The following is a 21,801-nucleotide window of genomic DNA, read 5'->3' as shown; positions in this document are numbered from 1 at the left end:
TGTTTTCTGACAGGACCGGTGGGGCATAGGTGTGCGCGGCTGCAGCTTGTCAGCCCTGTGCAAGCCGTGTATGCTCCAGGCGGTGTTGGTACTAGCCCCTCACCGGTACCAGAATGGATGAAGTATTCACACCGATTTCACCATTATGGAGCAGCACGGATTCTCTGTTTAGCCGCAGAAATGGAGATTCCAGTCCCATGTGTTCCCTCGCCAGAGACAGCTGGCTGTGAATGCAGCCATGGTATGCTCCCATTTATAGCTGGTCCAATACTCATCACCTGTTTAACAATGCAATTGCCTTAACAATGTAATTGCCAGTAAAGCTTTACAATGTAATTGCCATTTACGAAATTGACTGCCACTGGACCTTAACAATGTAATTAATAAAACATTGACAATAGTCACTCGTAAGCTTCATTTTGTAAACAATGTGTCGAGAATGTGAATGACTAAAGTGATGGTTATGGAACTTGTTGTGGGAATTTCTGACCATTTGCTATGTTGATCATAAACAACTAGCAAAAAAACATTGATTCCGAGGGCTGCTTGCACTTCTCCAAAAATATCAACTTGGAGTTGTTGCCATGGTTTTGTTGGCCATGGGGTCAGCTGTAGAGATTTAGGACACGGTTTAACAGATTTTTCACTCAGTGTAAAAGCAGGCTCAACCAATAAAGTACTGTGAATATCAATAGGAAACAGACTGAGATAATCAAACACAGTACAATTGAACAGTTGAACACCACAGCTCAAATCAGCCAGTCGCTTTAAAGGAAGACTCAGCAGTTGGCATACATGATCCATTCATTAAAAAATTGGCAGCCAGATCTCATTTTTCTTTTCACACATAAACATGGAACAGCAGTCAGTGAATGCTGATAGAACTTGCACATGCAATCATGTTGATGGTTTAATTCTTCCATATGGCATTAGGACAGCAAAATGTAAGGCGTTTCCAACTTTAGAAAATTCTCATCCAATCTGCCATTGTACCAACATTTTAGCACTAATGTTAATCAGCTTGAGCTGTGAGCTGCACATCAACACAAGGGATGGCAGCATAACTCAGGAGGCAGGAGGTAATCTGATTCCGAAGTACATTATAACTGGGAAATGTGACACAAACTGCATTATGTAGATCCATAGCTTTTGAACTTCACATCAGCGTAATGTAGCAGGAACAGCTGTTAAATGCCAAATCCGGGAACATTCTTTCACCCGGAGAGACTTTATTGAATGAAGAACTTTGGCCATAATGCCATGACTGATCCAACATGAGCAGCATTTTTAAGGTGCAACATTATGACATTTTTTCTGGATGTGCCAGGCCATTTTAAATACAGTCTGTGTCAACTTCTTGGGCGCCAATTTAATTTTAGGTTACAAATAAAATGATGTCACAAGGTTTTGCAATCAGCCCGTTGAAAGTTTATTTCTAGAATAGGTCAGTAAATGCTAAACGCCCTGCTTGCTCTCTGAACACAGAGGTATGGTATGTTGGTATTATAAGATCAGCAGATAGATGTAAGTTAAAATTCCCTGCTTACTGTCATAGTCATGCCTGATTGAAAATGTGTCGGGAGAATGTTAAAGTTATTTAATTTAGCTGACTTCTCCAAATCTGATCACCCCTCACCGGCACTGGAGGCCTGACACACGAGGTTTCAAACACTGATTGGACATAGTGTTCAAACAAAATAGGTTTCAAAAAATGCACAATTTTGTTTTTTCTCCCGGGTTGTTCTTGGAGACTTCAAGGCAATTCTGATAGGGTTGGCAACCTTACAGGCAAATTTAGGACCATTTTAATTGCAATCACAAAATTTGCCTCCATGAGTTTCCCTGAAGGGATCTCTTGCCGGGCAATGCAGAAAGACTGTGAGAGAGGGGGAGAACAGGAGTCCCGAGAAGGAAGAGATCAGGGATCCGTGAGAGCTTGCAGAGAATTGGAGCATTTTCAGACAACAGGCACAGCAGAAAAAGTTGGAGAAAGCGAGTGTGGGACAGTGCAATAGCTCAAACAGAAGGAGGCAGAATGATAGCATAGAAAATATGGGAGTGCATCAGATCAGCAGTCTGGAGGGAGGAAGGGAGAATTAAGCTAAGTGGAAGTCAAGATTGTCCTATTCGAGATGGAACGACAGAGAGGTCTGGAGAGAAAGCGGGTGAAGGGTCTAAAGAACTATTGCATGCATGAGGATATATTGCACTGGTCAATTAATTTACATAGAGCATGAATTCAGATGAATTAGAGTTGTATCTGCTAAAAACAGCGGAATTTAGTTTTTCATGAGGTAAAAGTGTTCATGTTAACTAGAGAATAGCCATTGCTGGAAATAATAGTGCAAGGAAAAAACAGGGCAAAGAACCAGAAGACAGTGACGGTTAACAGGAGCAAACAGGGGATAGTGGCAGAGCAAATTAGGGACAGTGTGAGGGTAGATTAGGGACAGTGTGAGGGTAGATTGGGGAGAGTGTGAGGGTAGATTAGGGAGAGTGTGAGGGTAGATTAGGGACAGTGTGAGGGTAGATTGGGGACAGTATGAGGGTAGATTGGGGAGAGTGTGAGGTTAGATTAGGGAGAGTGTGAGGTTAGATTGGGGAGAGTGTGAAGGTAGATTGGGGAGAGTGTGAGGACAAATTAGGGAGAGTTGAGGGTAGATTGGGGACAGTGTGAGGGTAGATTAGGGACAGTGTGAGGGTAGATTGGGGAGAGTGTGAGGGTAGATTAGGGAGAGTGTGAGGGGAGATTCGGGAGAGTGTGAGGGTAGATTAGGGACAGTGTGAGGGTAGATTGGGGAGAGTGTGAGGGTAGATTGGGGAGAGTGTGAGGGTAGATTAGGGAGAGTGTGAGGGTAGATTAGGGACATTGTGAGGGTAGATTGGGGACAGTGTGAGGGTAGATTGGGGATAGTGTGAGGGTAGATTGGGGAGAGTGTGAGGGTAGATTAGGGAAAGTGTGAAGGTAGATTGGGGAGAGTGTGAGGGCAAATTAGGGAGAGTGTGAGGGTAGATTGGGGACAGTGTGAGGGTAGATTAGGGACAGTGTGAGGGTAGATTAGGGAGAGTGTGAGGGTAGATTAGGGACAGTGTGAGGGTAGATTGGGGAGAGTGTGAGGGTAGATTATGGACAGTGTGAGGGTAGATTGGGGACAGTGTGAGGGGAGATTAGGGACAGTGTGAGGGTAGATTAGGGAGAGTGTGAGGGTAGATTAGGGAGAGTGGGAGGGTAGATTGGGGACAGTGTGAGGGTAGATTGGGGAGAGTGTGAGGGTAGATTGGGGAGAGTGTGAGGGTAGATTAGGGACAGTGTGAGGGTAGATTGGGGACAGTGTGAGGGTAGATTGGGGAGAGTGTGAGGGTAGATTAGGGACAGTGTGAGGGTAGATTAGGGACAGTGTGAGGGTAGATTACGGACAGTGGGAGGGTAGATTGGGGACAGTGTGAGGGTAGATTGGGGACAGTGTGAGGGTAGATTGGGGAGAGTGTGAGGGTAGATTGGTGAGAGTATGAGGGTAGATTAGGGGCAGTGTGAGGGTAGATTGGGGAGAGTGTGAGGGTAGATTGGGGAGAGTGTGAGGGTAGACTGGGGAGAGTGTGAGGGTAGATTGGGGACAGTGTGAGGGAAGATTAGGGAGAGTGTGAGGGTAGATTAGGGAGAGTGGGAGGGTAGATTGGGGAGAGTGTGAGGGTAGATTAGGGACAGTGTGAGGGTAGATTGGGGAGAGTGTGAGGGTAGATTGGGGACAGTGTGAGGGTAGATTGGGGACAGTGTGAGGGTAGATTAGGGACAGTGTGAGGGTAGATTAGGGACAGTGTGAGGGTAGATTAGGGAAAGTGTGAAGGTAGATTGGGGAGAGTGTGAGGGCAAATTAGGGAGAGTGTGAGGGTAGATTGGGGACAGTGTGAGGGTAGATTAGGGACAGTGTGAGGGTAGATTAGGGAGAGTGTGAGGGTAGATTAGGGACAGTGTGAGGGTAGATTGGGGAGAGTGTGAGGGTAGATTAGGGACAGTGTGAGGGTAGATTGGGGACAGTGTGAGGGGAGATTAGGGACAGTGTGAGGGTAGATTAGGGAGAGTGTGAGGGTAGATTAGGGAGAATGGGAGGGTAGATTGGGGACAGTGTGAGGGTAGATTGGGGAGAGTGTGAGGGTAGATTGGGGAGAGTGTGAGGGTAGATTAGGGACAGTGTGAGGGTAGATTGGGGACAGTGTGAGGGTAGATTGGGGAGAGTGTGAGGGTAGATTAGGGACAGTGTGAGGGTAGATTAGGGACAGTGTGAGGGTAGATTACGGACAGTGGGAGGGTAGATTGGGGACAGTGTGAGGGTAGATTGGGGACAGTGTGAGGGTAGATTGGGGAGAGTGTGAGGGTAGATTGGTGAGAGTATGAGGGTAGATTAGGGGCAGTGTGAGGGTAGATTGGGGAGAGTGTGAGGGTAGATTGGGGAGAGAGTGAGGGTAGACTGGGGAGAGTGTGAGGGTAGATTGGGGACAGTGTGAGGGAAGATTAGGGAGAGTGTGAGGGTAGATTAGGGAGAGTGGGAGGGTAGATTGGGGAGAGTGTGAGGGTAGATTAGGGACAGTGTGAGGGTAGATTGGGGAGAGTGTGAGGGTAGATTGGGGACAGTGTGAGGGTAGATTGGGGACAGTGTGAGGGTAGATTAGGGACAGTGTGAGGGTAGATTAGGGACAGTGTGAGGGTAGATTAGGGACAGTGTGAGGGTAGATTGGGGAGAGTGCGAGGGTAGACTGGGGAGAGTGTGAGGGTAGATTGGGGACAGTGTGAGGGAAGATTGGGGAGAGTGTGAGGGTAGATTAGGGAGAGTGGGAGGGTAGATTGGGGAGAGTGTGAGGGTAGATTAGGGACAGTGTGAGGGTAGATTAGGGACAGTGTGAGGGTAGATTGGGGAGAGTGTGAGGGTAGATTGGGGACAGTGTGAGGGTAGATTGGGGACAGTGTGAGGGTAGATTGGGGAGAGTGTGTGTGTAGATTGGGGAGAGTGGGAGGGTAGATTGGGGAGAGTGTGAGGGTAGATTGGGGAGAGTGTGAGGGTAGATTAGAGACAGTGTGAGGGTAGATTGGGGAGAGTGTGAGGGTAGATTGGGGACAGTGTGAGGGTAGATTAGAGAGAGTGTGAGGGTAGATTGGGGAGAGTGTGAGGGTAGATTGGGGACAGTGTGAGGGTAGATTGGGGAGAGTGTGAGGGTAGATTGGGGACAATGTGAGGGTAGATTGGGGAGAGTGTGAGGGTAGATTGGGGACAGTGTGAGGGTAGATTGGGGAGAGTGTGAGGGTAGATTGGGGAGAGTGTGAGGGTAGATTGGGGACAGTGTGAGGGTAGATTGGGGAGAGTGTGAGGGTAGATTGGGGACAGTGTGAGGGTAGATTGGGGACAGTGTGAGGGTAGATTGGGGACAGTGTGAGGGTAGATTGGGGAGAATGTGAGGGTAAATTGGGGAGAGTGTGAGGGTAGATTGGGGACAGTGTGAGTGTAGATTGGGGAGAGTGTGAGGGTAGATTGGGGACAGTGTGAGGGTAGATTGGGGAGAGTGTGAGGGTAGATGGGTGACAGTGTGAGGGTAGATTGGGGAGTGTGTGAGGGTAGATTAGGGACAGTGTGAGGGTAGATTGGGGAGAGTGTGAGGGTAGATTAGGGACAGTGTGAGGGTAGATTGGGGAGAGTGTGAGGGTAGATTGGGGACAGTGTGAGGGTAGATTGGGGAGAGTGTGAGGGTAGATTGGGGACAGTGTGAGGGTAGATTAGGGACAGTGTGAGGGTAGATTAGGGACAGTGTGAGGGTAGATTGGGGAGAGTGTGAGGGTAGATTGGGGAGAGTGTGAGGGTAGATTGGGGAGAGTGTGAGGGTAGATTGGGGAGAGTGTGAGGGTAGATTGGGGAGAGTGTGAGGGTAGATTGGGGAGAGTGTGAGGGTAGATTGGGGAGAGTGTGTGTGTAGATTGGGGAGAGTGGGAGGGTAGATTGGGGGGAGTGTGAGGGTAAATTGGGGAGAGGGTGAGGGTAGATTAGGGACAGTGTGAGGGTAGATTAGGGAGAGTGTGAGTGTGGATTGGGGAGAGTGTGAGGGTAGATTGGGGAGAGTGTGAGGGTAGATTGGGGACAGTGTGAGGGTAGATTAGGGAGAGTGTGAGGGTAGATTGGGGAGAGTGTGAGGGTAGATTGGGGACAGTGTGAGGGTAGATTAGGGAGAGTGTGAGGGTAGATTGGGGAGAGTGTGAGGGTAGATTGGGGACAGTGTGAGGGTAGATTGGGGAGAGTGTGAGGGTAGATTGGGGAGAGTGGGAGGGTAGATTGGGGACAGTGTGAGGGCAGATTGGGGACAGTGTGAGGGCAGATTGGGGAGAGTGTGAGGGTACATTAGGGAGATGTGAGGGTAGATTGGGGAGGGTGTGAGAGTAGATTGTGGACAGTGTGAGGGAAGATTGGGGGGAGTGGGAGGATACATTGGGGAGAGTGTGAGGGTAGATTAGGGACAGTGTGAGGGTAGATTGGGGAGAGTGTGAGGGTAGATTGGGGACAGTGTGAGGGTAGATTGGGGAGAGTGGGAGGGTAGATTGGGGACAGTGGGAGGGTAGATTGGGGAGAGTGTGAGGGTAGATTGGGGAGAGTGTGAGGGTAGATTGGGGACAGTGTGAGGGTAGATTGGGGAGAGTGTGAGGGTAGATTGGGGAGAGTGTGAGGGTAGATTGGGGACAGTGTGAGGGTAGATTGGGGAGAGTGTGAGGGTAGATTGGGGAGAGTGTGAGGGTAGATTGGGGAGAGTGTGAGGGTAGATTGGGGACAGTGTGAGGGTAGATTGGGGACAGTGTGAGGGTAGATTGGGGAGAGTGTGAGGGTAGATTGGGGAGAGTGTGAGGGTAGATTGGGGACAGTGTGAGGGTAGATTGGGGAGAGTGTGAGGGTAGATTAGGGACAGTGTGAGGGTAGATTGGGGAGAGTGTGAGGGTAGATTGGGGACAGTGTGAGGGTAGATTGGGGAGAGTGTGAGGGTAGATTATGGACAGTGTGAGGGTAGATTGGGGACAGTGTGAGGGGAGATTAGGGACAGTGTGAGGGTAGATTAGGGAGAGTGTGAGGGTAGATTAGGGAGAATGGGAGGGTAGATTGGGGACAGTGTGAGGGTAGATTGGGGAGAGTGTGAGGGTAGATTGGGGAGAGTGTGAGGGTAGATTAGGGACAGTGTGAGGGTAGATTGGGGACAGTGTGAGGGTAGATTGGGGAGAGTGTGAGGGAAGATTAGGGACAGTGTGAGGGTAGATTAGGGACAGTGTGAGGGTAGATTACGGACAGTGGGAGGGTAGATTGGGGACAGTGTGAGGGTAGATTGGGGACAGTGTGAGGGTAGATTGGGGAGAGTGTGAGGGTAGATTGGTGAGAGTATGAGGGTAGATTAGGGGCAGTGTGAGGGTAGATTGGGGAGAGTGTGAGGGTAGATTGGGGAGAGTGTGAGGGTAGACTGGGGAGAGTGTGAGGGTAGATTGGGGACAGTGTGAGGGAAGATTAGGGAGAGTGTGAGGGTAGATTAGGGAGAGTGGGAGGGTAGATTGGGGAGAGTGTGAGGGTAGATTAGGGACAGTGTGAGGGTAGATTGGGGAGAGTGTGAGGGTAGATTGGGGACAGTGTGAGGGTAGATTGGGGACAGTGTGAGGGTAGATTAGGGACAGTGTGAGGGTAGATTAGGGACAGTGTGAGGGTAGATTAGGGAAAGTGTGAAGGTAGATTGGGGAGAGTGTGAGGGCAAATTAGGGAGAGTGTGAGGGTAGATTGGGGACAGTGTGAGGGTAGATTAGGGACAGTGTGAGGGTAGATTAGGGAGAGTGTGAGGGTAGATTAGGGACAGTGTGAGGGTAGATTGGGGAGAGTGTGAGGGTAGATTAGGGACAGTGTGAGGGTAGATTGGGGACAGTGTGAGGGGAGATTAGGGACAGTGTGAGGGTAGATTAGGGAGAGTGTGAGGGTAGATTAGGGAGAATGGGAGGGTAGATTGGGGACAGTGTGAGGGTAGATTGGGGAGAGTGTGAGGGTAGATTGGGGAGAGTGTGAGGGTAGATTAGGGACAGTGTGAGGGTAGATTGGGGACAGTGTGAGGGTAGATTGGGGAGAGTGTGAGGGTAGATTAGGGACAGTGTGAGGGTAGATTAGGGACAGTGTGAGGGTAGATTACGGACAGTGGGAGGGTAGATTGGGGACAGTGTGAGGGTAGATTGGGGACAGTGTGAGGGTAGATTGGGGAGAGTGTGAGGGTAGATTGGTGAGAGTATGAGGGTAGATTAGGGGCAGTGTGAGGGTAGATTGGGGAGAGTGTGAGGGTACATTGGGGAGAGAGTGAGGGTAGACTGGGGAGAGTGTGAGGGTAGATTGGGGACAGTGTGAGGGAAGATTAGGGAGAGTGTGAGGGTAGATTAGGGAGAGTGGGAGGGTAGATTGGGGAGAGTGTGAGGGTAGATTAGGGACAGTGTGAGGGTAGATTGGGGAGAGTGTGAGGGTAGATTGGGGACAGTGTGAGGGTAGATTGGGGACAGTGTGAGGGTAGATTAGGGACAGTGTGAGGGTAGATTAGGGACAGTGTGAGGGTAGATTAGGGACAGTGTGAGGGTAGATTGGGGAGAGTGCGAGGGTAGACTGGGGCGAGTGTGAGGGTAGATTGGGGACAGTGTGAGGGAAGATTGGGGAGAGTGTGAGGGTAGATTAGGGAGAGTGGGAGGGTAGATTGGGGAGAGTGTGAGGGTAGATTAGGGACAGTGTGAGGGTAGATTAGGGACAGTGTGAGGGTAGATTGGGGAGAGTGTGAGGGTAGATTGGGGACAGTGTGAGGCTAGATTGGGGACAGTGTGAGGGTAGATTGGGGAGAGTGTGTGTGTAGATTGGGGAGAGTGGGAGGGTAGATTGGGGAGAGTGTGAGGGTAGATTGGGGAGAGTGTGAGGGTAGATTAGGGACAGTGTGAGGGTAGATTGGGGAGAGTGTGAGGGTAGATTGGGGACAGTGTGAGGGTAGATTAGAGAGAGTGTGAGGGTAGATTGGGGAGAGTGTGAGGGTAGATTGGGGACAGTGTGAGGGTAGATTGGGGAGAGTGTGAGGGTAGATTGGGGACAGTGTGAGGGTAGATTGGGGAGAGTGTGAGGGTAGATTGGGGACAGTGTGAGGGTAGATTGGGGAGAGTGTGAGGGTAGATTGGGGAGAGTGTGAGGGTAGATTGGGGACAGTGTGAGGGTAGATTGGGGAGAGTGTGAGGGTAGATTGGGGACAGTGTGAGGGTAGATTGGGGACAGTGTGAGGGTAGATTGGGGACAGTGTGAGGGTAGATTGGGGAGAGTGTGAGGGTAAATTGGGGAGAGTGTGAGGGTAGATTGGGGACAGTGTGAGGGTAGATTGGGGAGAGTGTGAGGGTAGATTGGGGACAGTGTGAGGGTAGATTGGGGAGAGTGTGAGGGTAGATGGGTGACAGTGTGAGGGTAGATTGGGGAGTGTGTGAGGGTAGATTAGGGACAGTGTGAGGGTAGATTGGGGAGAGTGTGAGGGTAGATTAGGGACAGTGTGAGGGTAGATTGGGGAGAGTGTGAGGGTAGATTGGGGACAGTGTGAGGGTAGATTGGGGAGAGTGTGAGGGTAGATTGGGGACAGTGTGAGGGTAGATTAGGGACAGTGTGAGGGTAGATTAGGGACAGTGTGAGGGTAGATTGGGGAGAGTGTGAGGGTAGATTGGGGAGAGTGTGAGGGTAGATTGGGGAGAGTGTGAGGGTAGATTGGGGAGAGTGTGAGGCTAGATTGGGGAGAGTGTGAGGGTAGATTGGGGAGAGTGTGAGGGTAGATTGGGGAGAGTGTGTGTGTAGATTGGGGAGAGTGGGAGGGTAGATTGGGGGGAGTGTGAGGGTAAATTGGGGAGAGGGTGAGGGTAGATTAGGGACAGTGTGAGGGTAGATTAGGGAGAGTGTGAGTGTGGATTGGGGAGAGTGTGAGGGTAGATTGGGGAGAGTGTGAGGGTAGATTGGGGACAGTGTGAGGGTAGATTAGGGAGAGTGTGAGGGTAGATTGGGGAGAGTGTGAGGGTAGATTGGGGACAGTGTGAGGGTAGATTAGGGAGAGTGTGAGGGTAGATTGGGGAGAGTGTGAGGGTAGATTGGGGACAGTGTGAGGGTAGATTGGGGAGAGTGTGAGGGTAGATTGGGGAGAGTGGGAGGGTAGATTGGGGACAGTGTGAGGGCAGATTGGGGACAGTGTGAGGGCAGATTGGGGAGAGTGTGAGGGTACATTAGGGAGATGTGAGGGTAGATTGGGGAGGGTGTGAGAGTAGATTGTGGACAGTGTGAGGGAAGATTGGGGGGAGTGGGAGGATACATTGGGGAGAGTGTGAGGGTAGATTAGGGACAGTGTGAGGGTAGATTGGGGAGAGTGTGAGGGTAGATTGGGGACAGTGTGAGGGTAGATTGGGGAGAGTGGGAGGGTAGATTGGGGACAGTGGGAGGGTAGATTGGGGAGAGTGTGAGGGTAGATTGGGGAGAGTGTGAGGGTAGATTGGGGACAGTGTGAGGGTAGATTGGGGAGAGTGTGAGGGTAGATTAGGGAGAGTGTGAGGGTAGATTAGGGAGAATGGGAGGGTAGATTGGGGACAGTGTGAGGGTAGATTGGGGAGAGTGTGAGGGTAGATTGGGGAGAGTGTGAGGGTAGATTAGGGACAGTGTGAGGGTAGATTGGGGACAGTGTGAGGGTAGATTGGGGAGAGTGTGAGGGAAGATTAGGGACAGTGTGAGGGTAGATTAGGGACAGTGTGAGGGTAGATTACGGACAGTGGGAGGGTAGATTGGGGACAGTGTGAGGGTAGATTGGGGACAGTGTGAGGGTAGATTGGGGAGAGTGTGAGGGTAGATTGGTGAGAGTATGAGGGTAGATTAGGGGCAGTGTGAGGGTAGATTGGGGAGAGTGTGAGGGTACATTGGGGAGAGAGTGAGGGTAGACTGGGGAGAGTGTGAGGGTAGATTGGGGACAGTGTGAGGGAAGATTAGGGAGAGTGTGAGGGTAGATTAGGGAGAGTGGGAGGGTAGATTGGGGAGAGTGTGAGGGTAGATTAGGGACAGTGTGAGGGTAGATTGGGGAGAGTGTGAGGGTAGATTGGGGACAGTGTGAGGGTTGATTGGGGACAGTGTGAGGGTAGATTAGGGACAGTGTGAGGGTAGATTAGGGACAGTGTGAGGGTAGATTAGGGACAGTGTGAGGGTAGATTGGGGAGAGTGCGAGGGTAGACTGGGGAGAGTGTGAGGGTAGATTGGGGACAGTGTGAGGGAAGATTGGGGAGAGTGTGAGGGTAGATTAGGGAGAGTGGGAGGGTAGATTGGGGAGAGTGTGAGGGTAGATTAGGGACAGTGTGAGGGTAGATTAGGGACAGTGTGAGGGTAGATTGGGGAGAGTGTGAGGGTAGATTGGGGACAGTGTGAGGGTAGATTGGGGACAGTGTGAGGGTAGATTGGGGAGAGTGTGTGTGTAGATTGGGGAGAGTGGGAGGGTAGATTGGGGAGAGTGTGAGGGTAGATTGGGGAGAGTGTGAGGGTAGATTAGAGACAGTGTGAGGGTAGATTGGGGAGAGTGTGAGGGTAGATTGGGGACAGTGTGAGGGTAGATTAGGGAGAGTGTGAGGGTAGATTGGGGAGAGTGTGAGGGTAGATTGGGGACAGTGTGAGGGTAGATTGGGGAGAGTGTGAGGGTAGATTGGGGACAGTGTGAGGGTAGATTGGGGAGAGTGTGAGGGTAGATTGGGGACAGTGTGAGGGTAGATTGGGGAGAGTGTGAGGGTAGATTGGGGAGAGTGTGAGGGTAGATTGGGGACAGTGTGAGGGTAGATTGGGGAGAGTGTGAGGGTAGATTGGGGACAGTGTGAGGGTAGATTGGGGACAGTGTGAGGGTAGATTGGGGACAGTGTGAGGGTAGATTGGGGAGAATGTGAGGGTAAATTGGGGAGAGTGTGAGGGTAGATTGGGGACAGTGTGAGGGTAGATTGGGGAGAGTGTGAGGGTAGATTGGGGACAGTGTGAGGGTAGATTGGGGAGAGTGTGAGGGTAGATGGGTGACAGTGTGAGGGTAGATTGGGGAGTGTGTGAGGGTAGATTAGGGACAGTGTGAGGGTAGATTGGGGAGAGTGTGAGGGTAGATTAGGGACAGTGTGAGGGTAGATTGGGGAGAGTGTGAGGGTAGATTGGGGACAGTGTGAGGGTAGATTGGGGAGAGTGTGAGGGTAGATTGGGGACAGTGTGAGGGTAGATTAGGGACAGTGTGAGGGTAGATTAGGGACAGTGTGAGGGTAGATTGGGGAGAGTGTGAGGGTAGATTGGGGAGAGTGTGAGGGTAGATTGGGGAGAGTGTGAGGGTAGATTGGGGAGAGTGTGAGGGTAGATTGGGGAGAGTGTGAGGGTAGATTGGGGAGAGTGTGAGGGTAGATTGGGGAGAGTGTGTGTGTAGATTGGGGAGAGTGGGAGGGTAGATTGGGGGGAGTGTGAGGGTAAATTGGGGAGAGGGTGAGGGTAGATTAGGGACAGTGTGAGGGTAGATTAGGGAGAGTGTGAGTGTGGATTGGGGAGAGTGTGAGGGTAGATTGGGGAGAGTGTGAGGGTAGATTGGGGACAGTGTGAGGGTAGATTAGGGAGGGTGTGAGGGTAGATTGGGGAGAGTGTGAGGGTAGATTGGGGACAGTGTGAGGGTAGATTAGGGAGAGTGTGAGGGTAGATTGGGGAGAGTGTGAGGGTAGATTGGGGACAGTGTGAGGGTAGATTGGGGAGAGTGTGAGGGTAGATTGGGGAGAGTGGGAGGGTAGATTGGGGACAGTGTGAGGGCAGATTGGGGACAGTGTGAGGGCAGATTGGGGAGAGTGTGAGGGTACATTAGGGAGATGTGAGGGTAGATTGGGGAGGGTGTGAGAGTAGATTGTGGACAGTGTGAGGGAAGATTGGGGGGAGTGGGAGGATACATTGGGGAGAGTGTGAGGGTAGATTAGGGACAGTGTGAGGGTAGATTGGGGAGAGTGTGAGGGTAGATTGGGGACAGTGTGAGGGTAGATTGGGGAGAGTGGGAGGGTAGATTGGGGACAGTGGGAGGGTAGATTGGGGAGAGTGTGAGGGTAGATTGGGGAGAGTGTGAGGGTAGATTGGGGACAGTGTGAGGGTAGATTGGGGAGAGTGTGAGGGTAGATTGGGGAGAGTGTGAGGGTAGATTGGGGACAGTGTGAGGGTAGATTGGGGAGAGTGTGAGGGTAGATTGGGGAGAGTGTGAGGGTAGATTGGGGAGAGTGTGAGGGTAGATTGGGGACAGTGTGAGGGTAGATTGGGGACAGTGTGAGGGTAGATTGGGGAGAGTGTGAGGGTAGATTGGGGAGAGTGTGAGGGTAGATTGGGGACAGTGTGAGGGTAGATTGGGGAGAGTGTGAGGGTAGATTAGGGACAGTGTGAGGGTAGATTGGGGAGAGTGTGAGGGTAGATTGGGGACAGTGTGAGGGTAGATTGGGGAGAGTGTGAGGGTAGATTGGGGAGAGTGTGAGGGTAGATTAGGGACAGTGTGAGGGTAGATTGGGGAGAGTGTGAGGGTAGATTGGGGACAGTGTGAGGGTAGATTGGGGACAGTGTGAGGGTAGATTAGGGAGAGTGTGAGGGTAGATTGGGGAGAGTGTGAGGGTAGATTGGGGACAGTGTGAGGGTAGATTAGGGAGAGTGTGAGGGTAGATTGGGGAGAGTGTGAGGGTAGATTGGGGACAGTGTGAGGGTAGATTGGGGACAGTGTGAGGGTAGATTGGGGAGAATGTGAGGGTAGATTAGGGAGAGTGTGAGGGTTGATTGGGGACAGTGTGAGGGTAGATTGGGGACAGTGTGAGGGTAGATTGTGGAGAGTGTGAGGGTAGATTGGGGAGAGTGTGAGGGTAGATTGGGGACAGTGTGAGGGTAGATTGGGGAGAGTGTGAGGGTAGATTGGGGACAGTGAGAGGGTAGATTGGGGAGAGTGTGAGGGTAGATGGGTGACAGTGTGAGGGTAGATTGGGGAGAGTGTGAGGGTCGATTAGGGACAGTGTGAGGGTAGATTGGGGAGAGTGTGAGGGTAGATTAGGGACAGTGTGAGGGTAGATTGGGGAGAGTGTGAGGGTAGATTTTGGGACAGTGTGAGGGTAGATTGGGGAGAGTGTGAGGGTAGATTGGGGACAGTGTGAGGGTAGATTGGGGAGAGTGTGAGGGTAGATTGGGGAGAGTGTGAGGGTAGATTGGGGAGAGTGTGAGGGTAGATTGGGGAGAGTGTGAGGGTAGATTGGGGAGAGTGTGAGGGTTGATTGGGGAGAGTGTGAGGGTAGATTGGGGAGAGTGTGTGTGTAGATTGGGGAGAGTGGGAGGGTAGATTGGGGAGAGTGTGAGGGTAAATTGGGGAGAGTGTGAGGGTAGATTAGGGACAGTGTGAGGGTAGATTAGGGAGAGTGTGAGTGTGGATTGGGGAGAGTGTGAGGGTAGATTGGGGAGAGTGTGAGGGTAGATTGGGGACAGTGTGAGGGTAGATTAGGGAGAGTGTGAGGGTAGATTGGGGAGAGTGTGAGGGTAGATTGGGGACAGTGTGAGGGTAGATTAGGGAGAGTGTGAGGGTAGATTGGGGAGAATGTGAGGGTAGATTGGGGACAGTGTGAGGGTAGATTGGAGAGAGTGTGAGGGTAGATTGGGGAGAGTGGGAGGGTAGATTGGGGACAGTGTGAGGGCAGATTGGGGACAGTGTGAGGGCAGATTGGGGAGAGTGTGAGGGTACATTAGGGACAGTGTGAGGGTAGATTGGGGAGAGTGTGAGGGTAGATTAGGGACAGTGTGAGGGTAGATTAGGGACAGTGTGAGGGTAGATTGGGGAGAGTGTGAGGGTAGATTGGGGACAGTGTGAGGGTAGATTAGGGAGAGTGTGAGGGTAGATTAGGGAGAGTGTGAGGGTAGATTGGGTAGAGTGTGAGGGTAGATTGAGGAGAGTGTGAGGGTAGATTAGGGAGATTGGGAGGGTAGATTGGGGACAGTGTGAGTGTAGATTGGGGAGAGTGGGAGCGTAGATTGGGGACAGTGTGAGGGTAGATTGGGGACAGTGTGAGGGTAGATTGGGGAGAGTGTGAGTGTAGATTGGGGAGAGTGGGAGGGTAGATTGGGGAGAGTGTGAGGGTAGATTAGGAAGAGTGTGAGGGTAGATTGGGGACAGTGTGAGGGGAGATTAGGGAGAGTGTGAGGGTAGATTGGGGAGAGTGTGAGGGTAGATTGGGGAGAGTGTGAGGGTTGATTGGGGACAGTGTGAGGGTAGATTGGGGAGAGTGTGAGGGTTGATTGGGGACAGTGTGAGGGTAGATTAGGGAGAGTGTGAGGGTAGATTGGGGAGAGTGTGAGGGTAGATTGGGGACATGAAGATTAAAATTTGAAAGAGCATGCCCACCCCTAAATGCAGGTCTGAGAACTCAAATGATCTGTGCAAATTGTTAATCTCCTGAGGCAAGCAGACTTTTTAGTGGAAAAATAAGACTCGCAGCTAAATTGCAGAGGTGATTTCCATTTTAATTTTTTTATTGACTTCAGCTTTGTGAAATAAGTCAGACACCTGGGGCGGGATTCTCCAATCCTGGTGCTAAGTGTTGACACCGTCGTAAACGGCAGAGCGCCAGGGCAACATGCCACATGGCAGAGCCCTACAGGGGCCCAGTGCAGAGGAACATAGGCCCCCACCGGGGTAAGCCCTCCCGCCGATCGGCAGGTCCCGATCGCGGGCCAAGCCACCGTGGAAGCCCCTCCCTGGAGTGGGATCCCCCCTCCCTCCCCACCTGGCCATGAATGCCGAGGTCCCGCCGGGTAGGACCACACGAGAACGACGCCAGCAGGACTTGGCTTAATTCGGCGGGCACTCTGCCCGTCGCACGGGGAGAATCGTCGGGGGGGGGGGGGGGGGGGGGGGGGTTCAACCCGGCTCGAGGTTGGAAAACCCCGCCCTTGGCTCTTGTAACTTTAACTGAGTTCAGCTTGGATACAGTCAACTAACAGTCTCTAGTTTGCGGTATAATGTTTAGTATAGCACTGATAAAACATGAGACCCATAAGTTTGATAACACAGTCTTGCTATCAACTTGGTTTGACCTTGTAACTTTGATCTGAGTGGGAGCCTATCCAGAAGGCCCAGAATGATGCTATTTTAAAACACAATACCTTGTCCAGTCAATCACAAACACCTTGCTGGAGAACAGACAATTCGGACTGCTGATAAAATTGATGTTCTATGCAAATCCGCCAATTTTCTCATATCGTGCAGATGAATTTGCTGAACTGGTCTCAGAAAAAGCATTCCACCTTTTTTGCAAAAACAAAATCCCATGGCTTAACAAGGCCGCTTCCTTTGGGAGATTCTGAGATCTGAAGCTTTTCCATCCAACCATCAAGCATACGTGTTGGAGCTGGATGCCAAAAGGTACAGAGAGTCTGCGAAACCTCAGACAATGTACCTACTGAACAGCAGATTGCAGGAAGGGGCAGCAGAAGACACAATTTTGGCAAAGAAACAGGTTATGTATTACTGCTAACATCTGTACAGACCTTTAACAGTGGGATATTTGCCACATTTTGGAAATACTCGCAATGAAGTAAGCAGTGATGTGGAATCAGATACAGATGAAAGGAATCAATGGTCCATTCACTATCTGATTCTTCCTTCCTTTAACGAAGGGTTGCCGACATGTGAATGCGATTCGTCATGCCCAGCAGGCCACTTGATGACAATCACACAACAAAAACTAATTTTGATAGTTGACCTAACTGTAAGGGTCCTTCCTGTTTATTCCCTTATTTCCCCTTTTCCTTTATTTTGCCAGAATCATTTTTGATCCATGCATGATTAATTGACATGTGTTTAAGTCAAGCAGCAGAGAGGAGTGAGGCACTCAGAATTTACAGGAGAGAACACTCTGTTAGTTTGAACAGGAGACCTCAGGGGCGTGATTCTCCCGTATATGGCGGAGGTGGGGGGGGGTTCCTGGCGGAACGGAGTGGCGTGAACCACTCCGGCGCTGTGCCGCCCCATAGGTGCGGAATCCTCTGCACCTTTCGGGGCTAGGCCCGCCCCGGAGTGGTTGGCACCACGCCAGCCGGAGCCGAAGGGACTCTGCCGACCGGCGCGGGTCCGCGCATGCACGGGAGCGTCAGCAGCTGCTGACGTCATCCCCGCGCATGCGCAGGGGGGGGGTTTCACCTACACGTCGGCCATGGCGGAGGCTGACATGGCCGGCGCGTAGGAAAAGAGTGCCCCGACAGCACAGGCCCGCCCGCGAATCGGTGGACCCCGATCGCGGGCCAGGCCACAGTGGGGGCACCCCCCGGGGCCAGATCGCCCTGTGCCCCCCCCACCCCCCAGGACACCGGAGCCCGCCCACGCCACCAGGTCCCACCGGTAAGGGACCTAGTCCAATATACGCCAGCGGGACTGGCATAGAACCAGCGGGACTTTGGCCCATCGCGGGCCGGAGAATCGCCGGGGGGCCCGCCGACCGGCGCGGCGCAATTCCCGCCCCCGCCGAATCTCCGGTGCTGTAGAATTCGGCGGCCGGCGGGGATGGGATTCACGTCGCCCCCCCCCCCCCCCCCCTGGCGATTCTCCGACCCAGTGGGGGGTGGGAGAATCCCGCCCCAGACCTTCCTACACCAGAGGGAGAGAGATGGGGGTGGGGAAAAATTACGATCTGAAGCAGACTCTTTTTGTCCTTTTACTTATGTTTTCCTCCCCTCTGTGTTTGTTTGTCTTGTGTGTCTGCATCGCGGGTGGGGGCTTGTTAAAGTGGGGAATTCGGAATTAGATAATAGTTATTGTTCTAAAAAAAAAGTAATTGTGTTTACATTTACAACCCTGGTGACTGAAATTATTGGGCAACCAAGGGCCTAAGACTTCAGGTATTTTTCGGAGAATTATTGGTTAATTCACTCATGTTGTGACTCCGGATCAAGTGCGGCTGAGATTGACCGTGCCCTAGCCCAGGGTGTCGTAACATTACCTAAACAAGCCACAGGATCCTGGCTGGGTTTTCACATAATGCTGAACTCCCCTACTGACAAAGATATTTATTTTTCAATTATCACGAGATAGATGAGTTATATAATAGCTTGTATATCATGCTGTATGGGGTCTCTCTGTTTGCCTTCTGAATCTGTGACTGACGGGTCAGCTACACCCCAGCACCATCTACTGGTCTTAGTCTCAGAATTCCTGTTTATTTCTATCTCAGTGAATTTCAAACAATTCATGTAGATACTTTACTTGATACCGTGTTACGAACAATTCAATATGACAGTTTCAAGCATCGATTGATCACGTTGATTTTTTTTTCCCATGAATGATGTGCGAATACATTTTGAATCGACCACAGTTTTGACAAAACTTTTTCCATATTTTGCAAATTTGAACTTTTGGGGATTTTATAGTTAGCCGTCAGTTTCATTGAACCTTGGTTCTTTGCTGTGTAGCAAGTATGTTATTAAGATTCTGAATATCATGTCCCAAATTATTTAATTCTTATTGAATCAATGCAGAAATGTTAGCCCAGGGCACGTTTCAAGGTGCCTTTGACAAAAAACTGCAGCCAACTTCGGATGCAAGCTGTAGCAGACACCTTTTGTTGAGGGCATTCACGTAAAGTAAGTAAATAAAGTCACCATAGTCCCAGATGACCATTGGCTGCTTTCCCCTTTGAGGGGGAGAGATGACTGGTGGTGATCACCATACCTCAGGCAAGGGACAAGGTTGAGAAGGTAGAGCCTCTCCTGCAAGGTAATGCCCCTCCAGGCCCTGGCTGCAGCAGCACTCCCATCCCCCTCGACAAAATGCACAACAAGCCCAGTGGTAACGGCCACGCTGAAAACGTGAGCCCAACTGAGACAGCACTTGGGGCTAACTAGGATGTCCCACGTGGCTCCCATCTGCGGCTATCACAGATTCCCCCAGCCATGCTAGACACTACCTTTAGGAAATGGAGACGAGACCGGGGCACACTGACGGTTAAGGACCTTTACGTAGGGCACAGACTGGCGACACTGGACAAACTGACGGAGAATTGGGAACTGCCAACAGGAAATGAGACACCTGCAAACAGAGCACTTCGTCTGCAAAGAGACAGTAAGGTTCCCCGGGGCCCCAGAAACCACACTATTAGAGGATCTGATAAACACAGGCAGTAAAGAAGGGGGAACTTTGTGGGAAAATGTATGGTCAGCTACTGGGCTGAGCCCTAACACTACCTGATGAGACCAGACAGAAATGGGAGGATGAACTGAGGACAGAAGTGGGGTGGGGGCTCTGGAGCGAAGCACTGAGCAGGACTAACTCCACCTCCTCCTGCGCAAGGCTCAGCCTGATGCAGTTCAAAGTGGTGCACGGAGTGCACCTGACCAGAACTTGAATGAGCAGGTTCTTCCCGGAGGTGGAGGACAAATGTGGGCGGTGCCAGAGGGACCCGACCAACCACACCCACATGTTCTGGGCTTGTCCCAAGCTTGCTGGGTTCTGGACTGCCTTCTCCAAGGCAACGTCCAAGGTAGTGGAGGTGCAGGTGAAGCCATGCCCAATTGTGGCAATCTTCAGGGTATCGGAGCAGCCAGAACTATACGTGGGGAAGAGGGCCGACGCCCTAGCTTTCACTTCCCTAATCGAACGCCGGAGAATACTGCTCAGATGGCAATGAGCAGCACCACCCACAGCTTCAGACTGGCCCGCTGACCTTTCAGACGTTCTCTACCTGGAGAAGATTAAGTATGCCATCCGAGGGTCGGAGGAAGGCTTCCTGAATGCATGGGGGCAGTTTGTTGGCCTCTTCCAAAACCTGTTCAAGGCCAGCAACAACGAATAAGATGGGGAAACGGGAGAGATAGGAAGTTAAAGAGGAAGGACAAGGGGAAAATAAGGATGGGGGGAACCATAGGAATGCGCAACCTGGGGAGAGGGAGGGCGGAAGAAGAAAAAAGTCTGGAAAGACACAAAAGGGAACAACGTGGGAGGGTGGGGGCAAACCCCCCCCCCACCCCCCCCACCCCCCCCACCCCCCAACCCTCCCACCCCCCCCCCCCCCCCCCCACCCCCCTCCTAATCACAGGGGAACACAGCCGAAATGGACAGGGGAAGAAAAGAGAGGGGGCAGAGAAAGGGGGGACACAAGGGGGGGTAGGGGGTGCAGAGAGGGGCGGGATGGGGAGGGGGGAGGGACCACAAGCAAAATGTACATAGGATAAATTAATTATTCATTCCTTTAAGGAAAGCAGCTGTGCCTACCTCTGGTTCCCACAGATCCATTAGCGGCAAGCCATTCCTAGCTTTCAAGTAGTGGTCTGTGATTGACAGCTTGTAAAAACCATCTGCAGCTTTGATCGATTCATATCCCTACAGGCTTCAGTGGCCTAAGTGGTGAAACTCCAATGTCTGTAAACATGGACCACATCAAAGCAAGGTAAGTGTAGTGAAATCACACAATTCAGTAATTGGAATCCACTTACTGTTTGAAGTCTGCATCGGGGGCTTTTGATCTTGGACCATTTTGGCAAGGCAGTAAGGGCAAGGAAAACGGGGTGGATGTGTGGGCAGGCCTGCTGTGAAGATTAAAATTACAGAGGCTTTGAATGTTTCAGGTGTGAAATGTTTTACTGGTGAACATTTTAATGCGACAGATTTCCATTCGCCTGGCAATGGATAGTGACCTCACCAGTGCCCATTCACTGCTCCTCACTCTTCTTAATCTTCTGTGGTCGACTGCTACATTCAGGGATGGACATAAGAGGTGGAGGCAGCTGCTGCGTTCTGCGCCCTGTGGCTTTTGATACCCTTGGCAGTAGTCCTTTTGAATGCCTGGGGCCAGAGGGCCTCGGCCGACTTTCCGGTGTCAGTAATGTGCTGGAGTCAGGAGGAGTGATTCAGAAGAACTGGAGATTGCCGTAATCGCTATGGTGGATGGCCCCACAATGGACTCCAGCTTCCTCCTCCCTGAGGGTGCCCGTGGGGCCCGGGGTGACTCTGTGGGGTGGAACTGGAGTGAGCTCCAGAAGCCTCTAAGTCATCTGGCACTGCCAGTATTGGAGGCCCCCATTACCTTTACCATGGCCCTCAAGCATGGTCATCACAGTCTGAGCCATACCTTGGACACCGCCTCTCATGGCTCAGATGTCATGACCTGGGTGCCACGCACTACCAGCACCATCTCCTGCTCCTGAAGCCTTTGGGACTCTTCCAGTCAGCTTGCAGTCACTGGAATGTGGGTGACACCGCCTCCTGAATCTGACGCCTGTGGCCTACCATCTGCAGCAGCTCTGGGAGAACATTGCCCAGAGGTTCTTCATAAAGTCCCACTTACTATGGACTACCTTCTCCTGCAGGGATAAAGAGAGGACATTGTGAGCCGCACACTTTCTGGGTCAGGAGTTCTATAGCTGGTGGCATGTGTTGGCATCAAACATAGACATGGATGGGTTGTGACAGTGAGTGCCAGGGGGTACTGAGGAGCAAGCATGGATGGAGATTGGATGTTTGGATGGTGCAAGGTGCCAGCCAGTGGATTTGTCTGTGGGGGGGGGGGGGGGGGGGGGGATGAGGGGGTTGGGAAATTGAAGGGTGGCAGGCGGGACTAATAATAGTGCAGAAGTGTGCATCTACAGTGCAGAAGGAGGCCATTTGGCCCATCGGATCTACACCAACCCTTGGAAAGAGCAACCTACTTTAGCCATTACCCTACCGTAAACAAAGGGTCATCTGGACTCGAAATGTTAGCTCTTTTCTGTCCCTACA

The sequence above is a fragment of the Scyliorhinus canicula genome, chromosome 7 (genome assembly GCF_902713615.1).
Source record: "Scyliorhinus canicula chromosome 7, sScyCan1.1, whole genome shotgun sequence".
NCBI classification, from domain to species: domain Eukaryota; kingdom Metazoa; phylum Chordata; class Chondrichthyes; order Carcharhiniformes; family Scyliorhinidae; genus Scyliorhinus; species Scyliorhinus canicula.
The sequence above is the reverse complement of the archived record's forward strand: the minus strand, read 5'-3'. Positions refer to the sequence as shown.